We start from the raw sequence: 13961 nt of genomic DNA, 5'->3' as shown, positions 1-13961 counted from the left end.
AACATTGAGCATCCACCACTACTTGAAGTCTTCTACGACAAAACCCAAGGTTAGTTGATCCCTCTTAGTGGGGCTATCATATCAGGGGGGATCGTTACTCTAAGACTTCAGTATAAGCATCTCCTAAGGATATGGACAAATTAATGCTTTTGTGAAAGTGGTAACCCCACTTGTGCTTAACGATGAGTATGACCTATGATCAAGTATTCTTACTTGGCTCCTAAGTCAATATACTCATATATAGATGACTCTTTTATTGCCCAAGTGCTTGATAGATGCTAAGATGTGTGTGTATGTTCACCATGTATTATTTGTTACTCTTATTGTATGAGCACGTTGGTCTCCATGTGTTTGATCATTCAAGGACATCCAATTGTTATAATTTGGCTTTTGATTTATCTTTCGCCAATTGGATGGACAAGAATGCCTAGGACCCTTCTCTAGCTATCTATGCTATCTCATCTCAAGTTCTATTCATGCTTCATCACAAAACATGAACAAGCACTTGTCGATCCGTCTGTGCGAAGGTGCACTCGGAGTTCCGTATCGTCAAAGGCTTCCTTCCAAAACATCTTTGAAAAACTCGGTGTGACCAACTGCACAAACTCGGCGCCACCGATTTTCTAAAGTTGATCAGGTTTTCAATCTAGGTACCACCGAAATCGCCAAGTCGGTTACACCGAGTATCCCTGTCTACTGAGAGTTGAGGAACTCAATGACACCGATTTTGCCATCCCGGTGACACCGAGAGCGCACGGGTATATATATCCGTGGACCGAATCTTTTGGCTTCACTTTTCCAAAATGTTTCGTTCGCCAAACATTTCCGCCCTCGAGACCCTAGGTCATCGCCTTGTCTCCCTAAGCGCCGCCGCCTCTCGGATTCACCGCCGTCGACGCAATCTGCCCCGTCGTCGTCACCGTAGCCGAACCACCGCCAAGTTAGGGTACAGATCCGATTTCCTTTGCGTACCCCGTCTGATTCTTACACATTGGGAAAGTTTTTCTTCGAACCACCATGTGCAAACCCTTCCTTCCACCAGATAAATCTCACAGAATAGAAGAAGTAGAAATTTTGGGTCTGATCTGCCGGAGCATGCAACTCGGTGAGACTGAGTTTGTAAAATCGGTTCCATCGATTCCGGTTTTAGGGTTCCTGAGAAGCAACTCGGTGAGGCCGAGAAGCTCTTTTTGACACCACCGAAAATGACTTCCAAGTCTCTATTAAGCGAGTAAGACTTCTTAGTGACTCCAAAAATGCCAACTCGGTGCCACCAATTTTCATCCAGCAGAAGATCATACCCTAAGTTTCAAACTTCAAATTTTTTAAAACATCTGAATTTTGTGATGCTCATCCATTTTGTCTTTTTAATATCCACTTTACAGGTTATGTTGTTTAGTGCTGAGCGTGTCTGTCAGTATGTCAAGTTCAGATGACAGTCAGAATGATTTCACAGAATAGAGTGTCAAGATGGACTCATGCACTAGTCTGGAGAAGACTACTTCAGACCCAGGTTCTCCCAGTTCCCATGGCTTGCCGAAGTCAGCAACCAGGAAAAGGAGGAAGCTAGTTTCTGATGAGGAAGACTCATACTTTTGACCAGAAGAAACTTCAACACCTCATAAGGATCCTCCAAGGAAAGTTGTCAGGAAAATATTTGCTAGTGCTGCTGATCTGAGAGCACCTGATTATGCCAAGAAGGGCAAATCAATTGACAGGGATGCACCTACAAAGAAGGCTGTTGTGAAGAGGCCCTGGAAGAGAAGTATCCATCTTGTTGGCAGAAAGACTTCTATGTTTGAATACCCAAAAGAAGCTGAGGAAGAAGCTCCTGAGGAGATCGCAGTTCCTCCCAAGAAGAAGAAGCTGATGGCTGACACCATGAAGTCTACTCCTAAGCTTGCATCCAAAGAAAAGAAGGTTGTAGCTTCCCGGAAGACCACCAAAGATATACTTGCAACTTCTAAGAGCAAAGGCCCTGCATCCAGTGCCCATGCTGTAGAAGAGGAAGAAGATGAGAAGGCTCCAGTTCTCAGGAAGCTCAGACCATTCCTTCCACTATACAATGATGTTCATCGTGTAGCAGAAGACATGAAGAAGTGGAAGGATGCTGGATTAAGAAAGTGGAGATCTATTGATCCATATGCTGTTAGAAGAAGAACTACTGTTGATCCAAGGTTTCACACCAAGGAACAACAAGATTTTTATGAGACTATCTTGTATGACAAGAGTCCTCCTATCAGTGATATGAGGTATGTCGACTGGGCATACATCGAGGAAAATGAGAATTTCTTTCTAGATGTTCAAGAGAATTTCAAAGCGGTGGACATAGAAGATTTTGTTGGGAAGGAGATGACCCCATGGAATGATGAGTTGATCATGCAAAATCAAAAGAGTCTTGACAGAGTTGTGGAGACAAAATTCCACAACATGGATATGAAGGTAAGTGAGTTGACCACCATTGTCAGACAGCTTCAACATGAAGTCGACTCTATGGAGATTCCATGCTCAGAGGATGAAGATGAAGATGATGATTATAAGGATGAGTCTCCTCTTCCCACTACTACATAGTTCAGCACCAGGCCTAGGTCAGTTGTTGTTCCTCCTCAAGAGACAAGACAGACATCTTCAGCACAAGCTTCAGCACCTTCAACACCTGATCCAACTCAAGCTTCTTCAGTATTAACTCCTCAAGCTCCAGGGATGTCAACATAAGCCTTCACACACGTTGTTCTATCGACTCCATGATCAGCTGCCCAGAGAGACGAGTAGTTCTATACTTTTGAACTTTTTGGTAACTTGTTGCCAAAGGGAGATAAATGTATAGGTCATAGACTTCATGTGAGAGAGAGATTTTGACTTTGTTTTCTCTCGCTTGGTTTTAAGAACTTTGGTTTTTTGGATGACTTTATCGTATCTGTGTGTGTGTGATCATACGCTTTATCCTGTGTGATGTTACGACATCATCTTTTAGCTATCCATGTGATGATCACTCACTTATCTTGTTGGTGTCATGTGCATTGCTATTATTTTCACGCAGCACCAAGATGTATGTGACATGGAAGAGTAACCCATGATCCTAATCGATTGTGCATTTGCATTCAAACGCAAATTCTAAATAATGCACAAATTTAGGGGGAGCTCTTGCTTTTCACATACTTCTCAAAGTGTCGATGCTATTCACTGTTATATCTTTTGTCAAAGCTTTGATATATATGTTGTCATCAATTACCTAAAAGGGGGAGATTGAAAGCACTATTTCTCCCTAGGGTGGTTTCGATAATTGATCACAACATATGCATCATTGGTCTAATGTGCTTTCCAAGTGTATTTCAGAAAATTTCAAAAGATGCTATGGCTTAAGTTTTATGTAGAGATACCTATGGATGCAAGAACGGAATACTATTGGCTTAAGATTCAAGCTAGAAGACTCTTCATTTTATATTTGTGAGAAATCACTTTTGATTCCATAGGTAAGCCAATCTATTAAAAGGGGGTGAGGTAGTAAAATGAACTGATTGCTCAAATGCTCAAAGTTAGCCACCAAAACACTCAGTCATTTTCCCCACATATCCACTCTGTCAAGTTCCAAATTCACAAATTCGGTGTCACCAACATTGCCACATTGGACCCACCCCGTTTGAACCTCACACAGAAAACTAGCCATTCCCACCAAATGGTGCAACCGAAACTACATCGGTGCTACCTAGCTCAGTGTGACCAACATCTGGTTGCGAAGATACACAAAATCAGAATTTCCGAGTTTGAGTATTGGTGCCACCGAGTTTGTCCATCTGACCGCTAGTCACCTTTTTGGTGCCACCGAGTTCTATATATCGGTCTCACCGAGATTGAAAAGTTCACAGTTTTAGTACTAGTCGATACCACCGAGTTGTTCACTTCGGTGTCACCGAGTTTGCACTTTTGTGTGTAACGGTTGGATTTTCGATGCTGCCTATATATATACCCTTCACCCACCTCTCATTCGTGGGAGAAAGCACTCAGAACACACACTTCATTTCCAGATCCATTTTCTGAGAGAGAACCACCTACTCATGTGTTGAGACCAAGATATTCCCATCCAATCATTTGACACTTTATCTCTAGCGTGCACAAACTGCTTTACACCAAATCAACCACTCCTACCCTTGTATTTTCTGTGAGAGAGTGATTTGTGTTAAGGAGACTATCTTTAGAAGCACAAAAGCAAGGAGTTCATTGATCTACCCCATCTATTACCTTTTGGAGTGTGGTGCGTCCTAGATTGGTTAGGTGTCGCTTGGGAGCCTCCTACTTCGTGTTGTGGAGTTGAACCAAGATATTTATAAGGGCAAGGAGTTCGCCTACTTCGTGAAGATCTACTGTGAGTAAGGCTAGTCCTATGTGGACGTAAGCCGTGGTGGAATAGAAAAGGCGGCTTCTTTGTGGACCCCTCATGGGTGGAGCGCTCCATGGTCTCTCGCAGTTGTTACCCTCCGTGGGTTCAAGTCTCCACAAAAATGACGTACGGTAGAGCCACCTATTGGAACCATGCGAAAAATGGTCGTGTCAATCTCATGCGTTTGATCTCCCTAACTTACTCCTTTACTTTACACTTGAATGTTTTACTTTCCACTTCTATACTATTAAAACTGCATGTGTAGGGTGTACTTGACTTGTTATATCTGCCATAGCTGCCTCTCAAGTAAAATTGGGAAAATGCAAATTTTTTATCTTGTCAAGTAGTCTAATCACCCCCCTCTAGACATACTTTCGATCCTACAACTTGGCACATGTTCACGCATGGAGTTGAAACAAACTCAACATAGCATCTATGATGTTTATGTTCATAGTGATTTATATCGTACTCATGCTTGCATTCAATATTAGTTAATCTCAAAGCATATTTATGACCGTTGTCGCTCTCTAGTTGGTCGCTTCCCAGTATTTTGCTAGCCTCCACTTGTACTAAGCGGGAATACTGCTTGCGCATCCATTTCCATAAACCCAAAGTTGTTCCATACGAGTCCACCATACCTAACTATATGTGGTATTCACCTGCCGTCCCAAGTAAATTTGCATGTGCCATACTCTAAATATTCAAATACATATTAAGTTTTCTATGCCTGAATCACTCCTATGATGACTAGGGGCTATCAGTATCTTCCATGCTAGGTGGGTTATTCTCATGATATGTGTTTATTCACTATCATTCACAAGAAAGTGGCTGGTAATCGGGATGCCCAATTCCATGCTCAAAAGACAAATCAAACTTAATGAAACAAAACTCCCCTAGGATTGTTGTTTGTATGGACGGTACCCGTGGATGCGCCCGCCGTGGAATGTGATTGACTGGTGGAGGGGTGAGTAAAAACTTTACTATTCTATTTGGGAACCGCCTATAATGTATTTAGGATGGAAGATATTAAGAACTCTTAGTTTTTACGTTGACAATGAAAGCATACCACCCAAAAGTTTGATTCATCCCTATTTTAAAAGCTTGAGCTTTGGCACCTCTGCAAATCAATGCTTCCCTCTGCGAAGGGCCTAACTATTTTACTTTATTGTTGAGTCATCCCCTTCTTATAAAAAGGCACCAGTTAGAGAGCACCCCCGTCATTTGTATGCTTTGCTATTAATTGATATTGAGTATGAGTGTGTCCGGATATCTTTTACCATGAATTACAATATCTATTCTTCGGAGGTGCTTTGCATTTATGTTTTGCAGTCTCGGAAAGGGCTTACAAGATACTAGTTTATCATATTGTATTATGATTGTTTTGATAAATTTTTTGTCATCTGAGACTTATTATTATTTCTCGCTAGTTGATTGTGCCATTGATATAGGTAAATATAAGACCTAAATATTATTGTGAATGTGGTTAGTTTATAATCTGAGCTGAAGATCTGAACATAAGTTAGACATATTTACAACAGCAAGATCACACAGAGTTTGTAAAAGTTTTTATTTATCACTTTCAGTTTATTAACTGAATTTCTTGAGGACAAGCAAAGTTTTAAGCTTGGGGAAGTTGATACGTCTCCAATGTATCAACTTTTCCAAACTCTTTTGCCCTTGTTTTGGACTATAATTGGCATGATTTGAATGGAGCTAACCCGGACTCACGTTGCTTTCAGCAGAATTGCCTTGGTGTTATTTCTCAGCAAGAATAAAATTTCTCAGATTGACCATAAAATTTACGAAGAATATTTCTGGAATTAATAGAAAATAATGGCAAAAGAATTTACCAGAGAGGGGCACCACGGCCACAAGCGTGCAGGGCACACCCCCCTAGGCCGCGCCCCTAGCTTGTGGGGCCCCTGTAGCTCCACGGACCTCGTTTCCGCTCCTATATATTCCTATCCGGGGAAAAAATCAAAGAGAAGATTCCATCACGTTTTATGACACGGAGCCGCTGCCACCTCCTGTTCTTCCTCGGGAGGGTAGATCTCGAATCTCATTTGGGCTCCGGAGAGGGGAAATCGACGGTGTCGTCATCACCAACCATCCTTCACCACCAATTTCATGATGATCTCCATTGTTCGTGAGTAATTACATCGTAGTCTTGATGGACGGTGATGGGTTGGATGAGATCTATCACGTAATCGAGTTAGTCTTGTTAGGGTTTGATCCCTAGTATCTACTATATTCTGAGATTGATGTTGCTATGACTTTACTATGCTTAATGCTTGTCATTAGGGCCCGAATGCCATGATTTCAGATCTGAACGTATTATTTTTCATGAACATATATGTGTTCTTGATCCTATCTTGCAAGTTATAGACACCTATTACGAGTTATGATCCGCATCCCCAGGGTGACAATAAGTGGGATGCTTTCCAGTTATTACCGTAGTTTGAGGAGTTCATGTATTCACTAAGTGCTAATGCCTTGGTCCCGTTCTCTATTAAAAGGAGGACTTAATATCCCTAAGTTTCCACTAGGACCCCGCTGCCACGGGAGGGTAGGACAAAAGATGTCAGGAAAGTTCTTTTCCATAAGCACGTATGACTATATTTGGAATACATGCCTAAATTACGTTGATGAGTTGGAGCTTGTTCTGTATCACCCTATGTTATGACTGTTGCATGATGAATGCAATCCGACATAATTATCCATCACTGATCCATTGCCTACGAGCTTTCCACATATTGATCTTTGCAAAGTTACTTTTCCGCTGCTATTGTTACGTTTACTACAAAACTGCTACTGTCACGTTCGCCACCGTTACCATTACTTCCATACTACTTTGCTACTAAATACTTTGCTGCATATATTAAGTTTTTCATGTGTGGTTGAATTGACAACTCAACTGCTAATACTCGAGAATATTCTTTGGCTCCCCTTGTGTCAAATCAATAAATTTGGGTTGAATACTCTACCCTCGAAAACTGTTGTGATCCCCTATACTTGTGGGTTATCACGGATTTGGGGGAGAAAGTTTCCAATGTAGACTTGAAAACCCCAAGAAATGGGAAAAAAGGATTCTTGCATATGAATCAATGCAATTCAATTTGCACTAATCCTTAACTTGGTGTGGTGGCATTATTTGAGCACTAGAGCATGCCTAAAAAGTTTGGGATCAATTGGAGAAAGCCCACAATGTAAAGTTTCCCATGTCTAGAAATCAGCACAGAAGGTTTTGAGGGGTTTGGGACAAGTTGATCTGGTCTCCTTGATGCACCACTTGGTGTGGATGCATTATTTGAGCATCAAAACATGTCCACAAAATTTGAGCACAATTGGAGACACTTGGCAATGTAGAGTTGCTCAAATTTGGATCTGGATATTTAAGGTTCTGGGATATTTAGGTGAACCAAATTGAGATGAAACTTGGCAAGACCATCACATATATCATGTATGACATTCTCAAATTTTACTGGGATTTATTGAGAATATTTCTTATAGAAATATTCCAAAAGCTTGAAATAGGCAGAAAGGATTTTGAAGGGTTTTGTCCAATATTTTGAACATGACCATGTGTTGAAACTCTTATATATGGAATATATATATATATATATATATATATATATATATATATATCCACCGAGTTTCCCTCAATTTTATAAATTATTTTGAAGGCAGGAAAAATAATCTTTCTCTATAAAACACCATTTTTGTCCTCATAAAGAGGTATGTAAATAAAATAGGAAAGTAACTTTTAAAATAATAATTTTGTGGTTTTGGGATGTCTTTTTGATAATAGGATTTAAATAAAATATGTGGGGAAAACATCTTCCCTAAATTGAGGACTTGTAGTACAAATCCCAACTCAAGGGTTTTTCAAAGCTTAAATTAAATAAATTCTTTTTGGTCAAAAAATTGTTTGCGTAAAAGTAGTTTCTGTTCCTATACACATGGTATGGTCATTGGACAAAGGTCTGGATCAAGGAAGTGAGTCTAGAGAATAGTAGGAACCTTGTGATTTAAACACAAGTAGAGAAGCAAGCAAGCAACAATCACATCAAGCATCACAAGCATTCACAAAAACTTTAATTGGTCCTAATTTTTTAGATAAGTTCATTTAGTGAGGAGAACCAACACACACGGGTGTGACAAACCAGAAGTGAAACCGATGAAGACGAGGATGTGTTTCTGAAGTTCCTTCCCTTTGAGTGGAAGTACGTCTCCGTTGGGGCGGTGTGGAGGAACAATGCTCCCCAAGATGCCACTAAGGCCAGCGTATTCTCCTCACGCCCTCACACAATGCGAGGTGTCGTGATTCCACTAAGTGGTGCCCTTGAAGGTGGCGATTGTACCTTTACAAGCAAGGTTGGGGTTCTCTTCACAACTTAATTGGAAGCTCCGCATGAAACCACGAAGATTCACCACAATGGAATATGGCTTCAAGGTGACCTCTTTCGTCTAGGGTTCTCAAACACCCAAGAGTAACAAAATCCACAAAGGAAACTTTGGGGGAATCAATTTTCCTTTGGTGGAAGTGTAGATCTAGATCTCCTCCTTCAATCCCTCGCAAGAAAACAAGTTTGGGTGGATAGGTAGAGAGATCAAGCAAGAAATCTTGGTGTGCATCATTGGTGGAGAGAGAGAGGGAGGTGGAAGACCCCCCCCCTTTATATAGGCCCCCAACTTTCTAACCGTTACAACCATTTTTACATGGCAGCGGTTCAAGCAGTTGTGTGGGCGGTACAACTAAGCTACATATTTTAGCGGTACAACCGTCCAGCCACCGCCCAACAATCGGACCACAACAGAAGGTTGGCCAGCGGTTCTACGCATCACGGCTGCTGGGCACGACTAAGTCCCAAGCAGTACAACCACGAGGAACACTAGTAGTACCGGCTATACTTAATACAGCGGCACAATGGGCCACCAACTCCCAACTACCTCACCACAAGAGAACCGTGGCCGGTTGTGGACTGGTGCTGGACCGGTTCAACTACCCAGTGTGTAGGCGGTACAACCGCCTTAGGGAGCGGTACAACCAGTCAGTCAGGAAGGAGGGGCCTCTCTCTCAATGATGCGATGGAAAGAGGTGGGTGTAAAAGAGTGTGAGAGAGAATTGATTGACCCATAGACTTCCAATGTGGATTCCCTCTTAATTGTACGGGATCCCTACAACCAAAGAGAATAAACACGTAGGGAACATGTCACACCTTGTTTTCACTATCACTTTTTGTGTAATTCAAAAATCTGAGTTTATTAAAACTTTTTCAAAACTAATGTTGTGAGTGCCATGATTGCCATTGTATGCTTGAATGCTTGAGTGTGTGATATAAAAAACCACATTTCTCATAACCTAATTATTTTCAGAATCTTTTTTCTTATTTTTGGATAATTCAACTCTAGCCTACCCCAACTTGTTTGGGACTGAAAGGCTTGGTTGTTGTTGTTGTTGTTTGGATAATTCAAAACACTACTTTCGGTTGCACTACAAGTCCTTAATGGCAAGGTGTGCTCTTACCCAAAGTTGGTGATCTGGTTCGAGCACCATTTTAGTTCACAAAAACAATAAAATAATTATTTTATGAATTATTTTCTTATTTTAATTGCATATCCATTTCTGAAGCCAGAAATGATATTCCTATATGGAAAAATACTTTTCTGCCTTGAGAAAATATGAGAAAATTTGGAGATACTCACAAGGACATATATTTTCCATACATAAGATTTTCATCCCCTATTTATATTATTATTATTTGAGTAAAATCGTGAAAACCTTTCTGTCTCTTTCGACCTTTTGAAATATTTCTAATGGAAATATTCTCAATAAATCCCTAGAAAATTCCAGTGGTATTCCAAAGCCATATTTGGTGCCCATAAAAAGATTCACCTTGATCCAAGGTTGTTATGGTCACCAAATAATTGCAAAACCCCTTCTGTCCACTATAAAGTTAGAGAAACTCTACATAGCAAAGTTTATCCAATGGAGCTGAAACTTTGCAGGAGTGCCCAGTACCTCAAATGATTACTTCATGCCAAAAATGGGATTTGTGGGACTTGATTTTCCCACACTCTCTTTGGAAGGAACAGATCTGGTCATTTGGTGATGTTTTCAAGTTTACAAAGCTAAACTTGTCCAATGGAGCTCAAACTTGGTGAAACCCCTTGTTTTAGCACCAAACCCAATCTTGTTAATTTGCATAGCCACTGGTGGGGTGCAACCACCCCAAACCACTGTCGAGCACCTTCTAACAGTCGGGTAAAAACCCTCCTAACCTTAGCTAAACACAACCCCTTTCTCCCAAACTCATAGATTAGGTGGCTGACATCAATGAGTAACTCCAGTCAAGTGGTCCCTCTTTGGTTCAAAGTAGATAAACCAAAAACTCCAATTTCAGCATCAGCCCAAGGCTGACAGCACCTGTTTCCTTGTCTCTCTTTGAGCAGCCGAAGCTCCCACATGACTCTAACGGCTAGGCATCTCCAATCCAGTGCCCAGGACACGCTAGACACGTCCAAGGCACCCCAGAGCGTGCCAGCATGCCGTGGCATGCCAAAGCTGTGTTGTGGGTGCACTACAAAGAGCAACCGAGGTGGGGGCGACTCCCTCGGTCAGTTCCAGCCTCCCCGTGGTGTCTCTCCTCTCCCCCGACAACCCCTCTACACCAGGCAGCCCTGAGGGCCCCTCCTTTCCGACTATAAGAGTCGGTGCGATGCATACCCGTGCGCACCAGAAGCACCAGAGGAGCGCGGCCACGATAGCTCGCCTCTCCTCTCACCCTCTCTCTCGAAGTTAGTCATGGAGGTCCACAACCACGTCTTGAGACCGTGGTTTCGACCCCAACCTCTCTCTGCACCCCCATGCATGCCACGGTGGTCACCGCGCTCCCGAGTCGGCTCACCGTCGTGGGCCTATAAATTGCCTCTCCCCTCGCTTCAGAACCCCTCGCTCCACCTCGCCAAGACCTCAATCACCTCCCTAGCCACCCCATTGAGCAAGCAGAGCCCCGATGCTCGAGATCGACTGAGGCCCCTCAGCCTCGGAGCTCTGGTCGATCTATGGCTACACGTCGTCTCTCGCGCCCCTCTTTCCACCAGAGCACTCCCCGTGACACCAGGAAGCTTTCCCCCCTCTTCCCCGAGCGAGTCCGTGCCCGTAGCTGCCACCTCCACCTTTATCCGAAACCCCTCTGCCGTGGTTGCCTCGTCGCCGGTGAACCAGAGCCCCTGCGCAGTTGACTCGACCACCAGCAGGTAGGCGACGACGAGCCGGGCCCATTCATGTCGTCCTTAAGGCTCGAGGACATCGGTAGCCACGCCGGCGTGCTCCTCCTCCTCTCTGGCCAGAGGTATGAGACGACCCCGCCAGGTGTGCCCCACCTGTCGATGGCCCATCTCTCTCTCTCGTTGCCCGCCACCACTAACCACACGGGCCCGCGCGTCCGGTTCAAACCTGATGGGGCAAGCGCCTGGGCAGGCTGGTTGGCTGGCCTGTGGGCCGGCCCAGTCCCAGGCCGAGCCAGGCGAGGGGTTGTAGCCCTTTTTCTTTTTCTTTAAAACTTGATTTTAAATGATTTTTGTAAACAGATTTAACTAGTGAAATAATTTGATTCTTCCACTGTTATTTTTCTAAAAATGTGTAGTATTTAACAGAACCATTGGATGAATTTTTACAACCACTATTCTGTTTTATAATAATAAAGGGTTAATTTGGAATAGTTTTGCTTCTGTTATATTGATTTTAAAAACATTCTTTCACTAAAACTACAGACATATATTTTTAAAATAACAATATGTATTTATCAGGATTAAACAACATTCTTAAAATGACTTTGTGATCTGTTTTGGAGTGAGCTACTTATTCTTTTATTTATTACGATGATATAAAACCCATGTGATGAAGGAGTTGGACTTGAAGACGACGAAGACCCCGGATACCTTGCTGACCAAGGCAAGCAGCCCTTTGACCATGTTTGAGAATATGTTATATAGCATGCTAGTAAACCAAATATTTTTGTTGCATATGATCATAAGTGTCGGTAAATCATTGGAGTGATGTTACCGAAGGCTCCCCCGGAGCACATGCATTTTGAGTATGATCCTACCACCTATGAGGGTCACGCTAATATCATGTTGACAAGTAGAGCTAAGCATAATGGTAGCATGAGCATGATGATGGTATAAATCAAAGATTTATGAAAACCCCATCGGGTGCCACTAATACACGAGGGTGATGATGAGTTAGGTGGACACTTTCGGAGAAGTGTTGCATCGGGTATTTATGTGAGTACGGTTTCGGAAATGGGAATAGATTTATGATGTGTTGGGGATATTACCTGTTAATAACCCGCCCTAGTTGGGCCGGGTCACCAGAGCAGGTGATTCACCTAAAGAGTGATTTGGGCCTTGGCCTGGCCAGATCAAGGTCATATGGCGGTTTATGATTTCTGGAAGGTCTCCAAGCTTTGAAGGACGGCAACTTAGAGACCACAGGGGTCACGATTTGTAGAAAGGAATGTATCTTTGTAAACCCTAAGGGTTCGACCTGTATATAAAGGCGAGTCCCACGGAAGGAGAGGGCAGGTTAGAAATCATCGAGTGCTAGGTTTAGCGAGTTACGCCCTCCTTGTAATCGAAACCACATCAATACCAACCAAAGCAGGACGTAGGCCTTTAACTCCTCACGAGGGGCCGAACTAGGGTAAATCGCCGTGTCTCTCCTGCTTAACCCCTTTGAGTCGCCACCAAGGTGCGATGGCTCCAGTACTAAGTCCTTTCACGAGGACATCTGCCGTGACAAAACCACGACAGTTGGCGCCCACCGTGGGGCCTACGCACGGTGGAGTTGAGTTCTCAAAGGGAGCCCTACCAGGGTTTGAGAGTTACACGATGGGGCTCATGACCCGGAGCCGCCGCGGGAAAACCTACATCGACAACCAGCGATGGGGGCCTGAAGCGGATTCGATTGAATCTGGTTATAGGGTCCCCTTCAGCAAGATCAACATCTTCATCGGCATGATCGGATCATCCGTGCCTGAGTCGGACATCTCCACCGACATTGTCGAGCCGGCCAGATACGTCCGCCCAGTAATAATACCAAATCTGACTCGCCCGGTCTTTGTGGGGTTCACGCAGGGATCGGAGGAGCCAGAGCACTCGGCGACTCAGGAAACTACACCGGTCAACTCTGATGACGAATCATCCATGGGCGATTCCGATTCAATCCGGTCTCTACATGGGGATTGTCTTGGGGGCTAGTCGCTGGCCATGGACCCCGAAGTCCTTCACCGAACCCGCCGCCAGATTGCCATTTACATGGCAGGGGCGACTCAACCCACACAAAACCCCACCGGAGGCGATGGAGCCGGCGAAACGTCCAGAAGCCCGGCCGCAGTCTTGGTGGATTTAGCGGCGGAGATCTCAAGGCTGATGGCAACTCCCCTCACACCAGAAAACCAGGAGGAGATAAACACGGAGCTGGCGAGACTCAAAGAGGCAGTGGCAAAGGCTCATCGGGATGCCGAGGTGGAGTCCGCCAGGATCGAGACTCGGCAAGCTCAAATTGCGGGAGAAAGGA

The sequence above is a fragment of the Hordeum vulgare genome, chromosome 6H, assembly GCF_904849725.1.
Source record: "Hordeum vulgare subsp. vulgare chromosome 6H, MorexV3_pseudomolecules_assembly, whole genome shotgun sequence".
Lineage (NCBI taxonomy): Eukaryota > Viridiplantae > Streptophyta > Magnoliopsida > Poales > Poaceae > Hordeum > Hordeum vulgare.
This window is presented reverse-complemented; position numbering follows the sequence as displayed.